This window comes from Haliaeetus leucocephalus, unplaced genomic scaffold (genome assembly GCF_000737465.1).
Source record: "Haliaeetus leucocephalus isolate CR32 unplaced genomic scaffold, Haliaeetus_leucocephalus-4.0 Scaffold101, whole genome shotgun sequence".
Taxonomy (NCBI): domain Eukaryota; kingdom Metazoa; phylum Chordata; class Aves; order Accipitriformes; family Accipitridae; genus Haliaeetus; species Haliaeetus leucocephalus.
The window spans coordinates 3,181,914-3,188,167 of record NW_010972537.1 but is presented as its reverse complement, the minus strand read 5'-3'; positions in this window follow the sequence as shown (position 1 = coordinate 3,188,167).

The window sequence follows — 6,254 nt, the reverse complement described above, 5'->3', positions numbered from 1 at the left end:
CATCGGGAAGCTCAGCCTAAACACAGCTTACGCTCTCCGCTGAAGGAGTATGGCCACCGCATCTCCTGAGACGTGTCAATCTGCAGGCGAGCAAGGCTGTGGCAGGCACACGGTCCCCTAGTTGTACTGGAGTGCTGAACGGGAGCGTATTGCCATTCTTCACATCTGCACCCCCAAACTTTGCGACTGCACAAACGGGGACTGGCTCTGCTCAGTTAGCTGAATGAGCAACTTCCACGCATTAGGCCAGAGGAGGACACCATGTCAGGAACAGCTCTGTTTTGTGAGGAAAGGGCACCTTGCCAGGGCCAATCAACATTGTCCTAGCAGGTGGGAAATCTCTAATCTACTGCCCACAAAGACTCAATTCCCTCCAGCATCTGTGCTGCAGAGAACAACCACTTAACTTGTACACAGGCAGCTGTAGTCCAACAGTGGAGCGCACCTGGAGGAAACAGAAAACCGTATCATTTCAGGTTACTTGAAACAGGTCGAGCAGGGAAACAATTCTTGCCCCCTAATTTTAACCAGGTACCATTTTCTGTGCAGCTTCTGTGGGAGCCAGACTAGAGGTTCAGCAAGGGCCAGTGAGCAGAAAGGCTGGCACAGAGCTTTGGGCAACCTGGTGGACAACAGTGTCCATTTAAAGGACAGGTTTCTCTCACCCATAACAAGTGAAGAGAGCATCTCAGTGCTCAGCAATATCCTATTTACGGAATAGAAACTGCTATTTGCTGGAGCTGCACATCTAGCAGGCTAAATCATGGGACAGAACAACCTGGAAGGTTGCAGGCAGCTGCCCTGTGATCTGGGAACGTTTCTGGCATGATGTTTCCCTTGTGTCCATGCTGAAGGCTTACAGAGCTGACAGTGCTTTGCTGTGGTGGTATAGTGAAGCTACAAAGACCAGTATAACCCCCTAAGTTGGTGGAGTTCTTAACGGCTTTCAGTTGCTCTTAGCAGGTTCAGCTGTTCAGTATCTCCCAGGGATCATATGGAGCGCTGAAATAGCTTGTCTGCCAGGAGCACTTCCCATACATTACCCACACGCAATTCCCAGGCAGGCAGAGTCCAATGCCACAGCAGCAGTTCCTGGATGTGCATAGCCACGCACGTCTCCTGGGCTGCCTGGCGAGTTTGCTGGAGTCAGAGTCTGTAGAGCAAACGAGGCAGCAATAAGGAAAAAATGGATAATGCCAAAGGGATGGCAAAGGAGTACCTGAAAGCCCATGTTATGGGGTGGACAGGGCAATGCCTCGTGTAAGGAGTGAGGAGAGGGAAGCTGTGCTGCAGAGGAGGGACTTCTACCCACACCACTGCTGGAGGAAGAGCAAACGCTGGCTGCCTCCCCAGGGCAGGTAGTAACAGGCTGCTGCTCCTCACCTTCTCCTCCTCCTCCCTGCCTGAGCTGCTGCGGGACAGGGTGGTGCCAGAGCTGCCTGCCTTGGCAAAGGGGGACTCTCACTTCAGGTTGGGCAAGTACTGAGTGAGTTCCTAGGATCATGATCCTTTCTTGGCTCTGGAGGCACTTTCCCATGCAAAAAATCCTCCTCTGTCCTGCCAGTCCCAACACCTTCCAGATCCTCCCAGTTCTCTTACCATGTCATGTGGCTGAACAGTAACAACTTTCCAGCCAGGATGATCATTAGTTCCTCATATTAAAGGCATCTACTCACCGATTAATATCTTTGGGCCCATTTGTTGTCTTCCTGAAGTGCCAGTCGCTCGGCCAACTTGATGAACTTCTATGATGAAATGACTGGCTTGGCAGATGAAGGGAGAGCAATGGACATTGTCTACCCTGGCTTCAGTAAGGCCTTTGACAGTGTCTCCCGTAAGATCCTCATAGAGAAGCCAATGGAAGTATGGGCTACGTGAGGAAACAGTGAGGTGGACTGAAAACTGGCTGAACAGCTGGGCCCAGTGGGTGGTGGTCAGTGGCATAAAGTCTAGCTAGAGGCCAGTAACTAGTGGTGTACCCCAGGGGTCAATAATGGGTCTGATCCTGTTCAGCATCTTCATTAATGATCTGGATGATGAGGCAGAATGTACCCTCAGCAAGATTTGCTGATGACACAAAACTAGGAGGAGTGGCTGATACACCAGAAGGTCGTGCTGCCATCCAGAGGGACCTTGACAGGCTGGAGAAATGGGCTGGCAGGAACAACCTTGTGAAGTTCAATGAGAAGTGCAAAGGGAAGGAATAACCCCAGGCACCAGTAAATGCTGGGGACCACCCAGCTGGAAAGCAGCTTGGCAAAAAGGACCTGGGGTCCTGTTGGACACCAAGTTGAACATGAACCAGCAATGTGCCCTGGCAGCAAAGGACGCTAACAGTGTCCTGGGCTGCCTTAGGACGAGTGTTGCCAGCAGGTTGAGGGAGGTGATCCTTCCCCTCTGCTCAGCACTGGTGAGGCCACACCTGGAGTATTGTGTCCAGTTCTAGGTTCCCCAGTACAAGAGAGACAGGGACATGCTGGAGAGAGTCCAGGGGAGCGTCACAAAGATGGTGAAGGGACTGAAGCAGCTCTTCTATGAGGAAAGGCTGAGAGGGCTGGGACTGTTTAGCCTGGAGAAGGCTCAGGGGGGACCTTGTCAATGTGTGTAAATACCTGAAGGGAGGGTGTGAAAAAGATGGAGCCAGGATCTTCTCAGTGGTGCCCAGCAACAGGACCAGAGGCAACGGGAGCAAACTGAAACACAGGAGGTTCCCTCTGAACATCCAGGAAACACTTTTTTACTGTGAGGGTGACTGAGCACTGGCACAGGTTACCCAGGGAGGTTGTGGAGTCTCCATCCTTGGAGACAGTCAAAAGCCGCCTGGACACAGTCCTGGGCTGCTGGTGCAGGCTTGAGCAGGGGTGTTGGACCAGCTGACTTCCAGAGGTCCCTTCCAATCTCAACCATTCTGTGATTCTGTGAAAGGGAAGAAAAGCAGTATGCTTGAGAAGGAACATAGGAAGCGCCTGTTAATATGCTGATCCCAGGAAAATAGGAGCATGAAGAACATTTCAAACTAGGGGACATAAGCTTGCCAAAGTCAGGCCAGTGAGAGCAGTCTAGCCAGAGGTCACAAAGCAGTAGAGGAAAGCAGCAGATGGCCATGGAGGAGCACACACAAGACTGCTTCCATGTTACCTGCCATCAAATCACAAATGCTGCACACAAATGGGAGCAGTACAGCTCAGTCCATGCTGGCTCAAGGGATAGTTTCTTATGGAAGCAGGCTCACCCACTCATATATCTGACCCCTTTCCACATTGCCCCAAGCTCCCAAAAGCCCAGAGAGACTTCTGACAGCTCCTTGCCTCCTCCATCCGTCCGTGCCCAAGGATGGCTGCAGTCTGGGAGGCAAGATGAAGTTGCCTCTCCCCCAGCCAGGGGAACACAGGCATCCCTAACCTCTCCCTGGGCCTTGCCCAGAGCAGGCAATGCTCAGCAGGTTGCTGCTTACATCATCCAGCCAGTGGTTGCCACAGTAACCGCACGGATGAAGGATTCGAGGTTCCTGGGGTAACGGAACGACTAGGTGTTGTCTCTATTGCACGGCAGGAAAGCATGATGCAGTTTTCTGGAGGTGAGAAAATAAATACCCTTCCCCGCACTACACCAAGCCAGGCTTCCCATCCACTCCATCCTCCCATGCGCTGCCGCAGCTCCACTCTCCACAGCCCTGGGCTCCCTGACAACTGTGCACTGCTTCCTTGAACAGTCAACCCAAGAAGAAAATCTGCTTTAGACAAGAAGAAACCAGCCTGCCCAGGCTGGAGCCATCACTTTTTTCAGTTTCAACAGCATGTGTGCTCTGCAAGCGTCACCAGACCCACCCGAGGGAACCCAAAGCCTGACCCCCATGAGGGTCACAGACCCCTTCGTGTCCATGGTTTAACGGATGTCTGAAGGGCTTGGATGGAGAACTCACCGTCCCTCAGGGACCCTTCCAGTCTAATTTTCTAATAAGATCTGCTCACACTCACCTTCATTATGTGCAGGAGCGATAGTAGCAGAGGGAAGCCGCACAAAACTAAAGCCTGCCAGACCTGATGGACCCCTATAGCGCTGCTCTCATCTCCATTCAAAGCAAGAGCAGCTCCATGGCTAGAGGCAGCACTTAGCCTCTGCTTCCATTGCCGGGGAGAGGAAGCATATACAGGACACAGGTCACCCCTGTCTGGTACCCTCAGCTACGTGAAGAACCAAGGGAAGGCCAGGTAAAGCCTATTCCCCTTCTGCTCCAAGCCCACCTCTGCTTCATAGCAAAGCTCTCAGGCAGAGATGCACCAGATCAAAAGAAGTTACATGGTCATAAGATAGCGATCAGCCATCGCCTCTGCTGAGCTCTGTTTTCAGCAGCAGCCATGTGAAAAAGAAAACCTACTCTGCAGGCTCACCATTTGGGATCCAAAGGACGAACTCTGAAGTCTCTTTGGAGAGGGCCCAAACACAGGCTGTAATGCTCCAATTAGCTATTGGTCCTGGTGTGCTAGACTGGGAGACCACAGCCTCCCACCTCCCGTCTTCTAGCTGGGAGAGCTGGAAAGGACAGAGCCAACAAGGCAGAGAGCATGAGAAGCACTCCCCCTTAAAGCACCCTAGAAAAAAGGGGGCATCTCCTGGGGATGCTCTTGCTGTGCACCTTCTCCTCTGTACATGCACAGGTAACCAACTCAACCTATGCAATTTGCAGCCATACTGAGCATTCCCAGCAGTGGCCCCAAGTCACAACACCAGCGCTCCGAGTTGCAGCCTGATACAAGAACTGAGAGCTCTGAAAAATAAATCAGGGCCTGGGTATCTCTAGTTAGGGAACCGGAGTTAGCAGACACATTAGGTCTTGATCTTGCTTTGCTTGATGATGCAAGCATTGGTCAGGCGCTCATTAAGGGAGTACCAGTCCTCTGGTTGTCTAATTGGAGACAGCACAGACAAAAGAGAGAGACAGACACATACAAAGGGGACTGATTAAGATGACAGGCAGTCTTCAGAGAGCTCTTTGGATCTTCTTGTATTTTGGAGGGCTGTTTCCCAAGTTATTTTGGGGGAGGCAGGGGGCAGGGAAAGACACTCAGCACCTGGAATTATCCTACCACCAGTAAGTTGCATCTAGTTCTGCCACATGAGCTGACACAGCACTTAACTTAAACCGAGATCGGTTATTGAGCTGAACAGCTGATCTCTCAAGCAGGAGATGTGATGCCTGGTTACCCTCAACAGCTGTTAAAGGGGTCTGGCAGACAAAGGGAAGGATTTGGCTCCCATAGGAGGAATGGAGGACAAAGTATATTAAAGTAATTTCAAACTCTTCTTATCCCATGTTTTCTCTCTCCTGGCTGGGACCACAGCCAAACCCAGTGAGAGGATGCAGGCCATGGTAAGCTACAGTCTGGTGAAGGTCACTTCCAGGTGTATGGGGACACCCACCTCCCCTTCACTCAAAGCTTAATGTAGTCGAGAAGGGTCACAGCAAAACCTTACTTGGGCAGCCCTCAGCCCTCTGCAAGCTACATGCGGGTGACAGAGGTGGCACCTCACCCCTACCCCAGCAGAGCTGGGCACCACAGCACAGGGCCACACGGATCATTGGGGTCCACCTGACGAGCAGCAGGCAGACTTCAGGCGCAGCACAAGAAGTCACCCTTCCCCAGCAAGGAATCACTCATGCTGTGAAACGCAAGGGCAGCTGGCAAAGATCGCATCGCTCACTGCTCCAGTTCACCTGCCCGGACCCCGCGCCCTACGCCATAGCCCCACCGGCCACCTCCACCCTCAACTCCAGTTCTGAGACCCCAGTAAGAGACAACAGCAAACAGGAGCTGGAAGACACTGTCCACAAGACATTGTCCACCCCTCTCTTGTCTACCCAGCAGCACCCCCTTGAGTGAGGAAACATCTTGCCATGTCCTCATCTTCAAGGGCTCAAAGATACCTAGGCCACTTTCATCTTGATGGCACCACAAGCGAAAAAAGGAGGCCACTTCCAGCCTACGCTCACACTTTATTATATACAGAGACATGGTGAGTGTAAGAACATCAACATGGGACATGGACAGTAAGGGAGGCCCAAAGGCACTGCCTCCTGTCCCCTTGGTGCAACCAGTCAGCATCGTTTATACAAATAATACAGTATTTGAACAATAAATAAGTTTGATAAATAAGATCAAGAAATTAAAAAAAAAAACCGTAGAAAGACAAAGCAGCAAGGAATGATTTTGAGGGCTGTGACACAATCACAGCAGCGACAATACCACCAACAT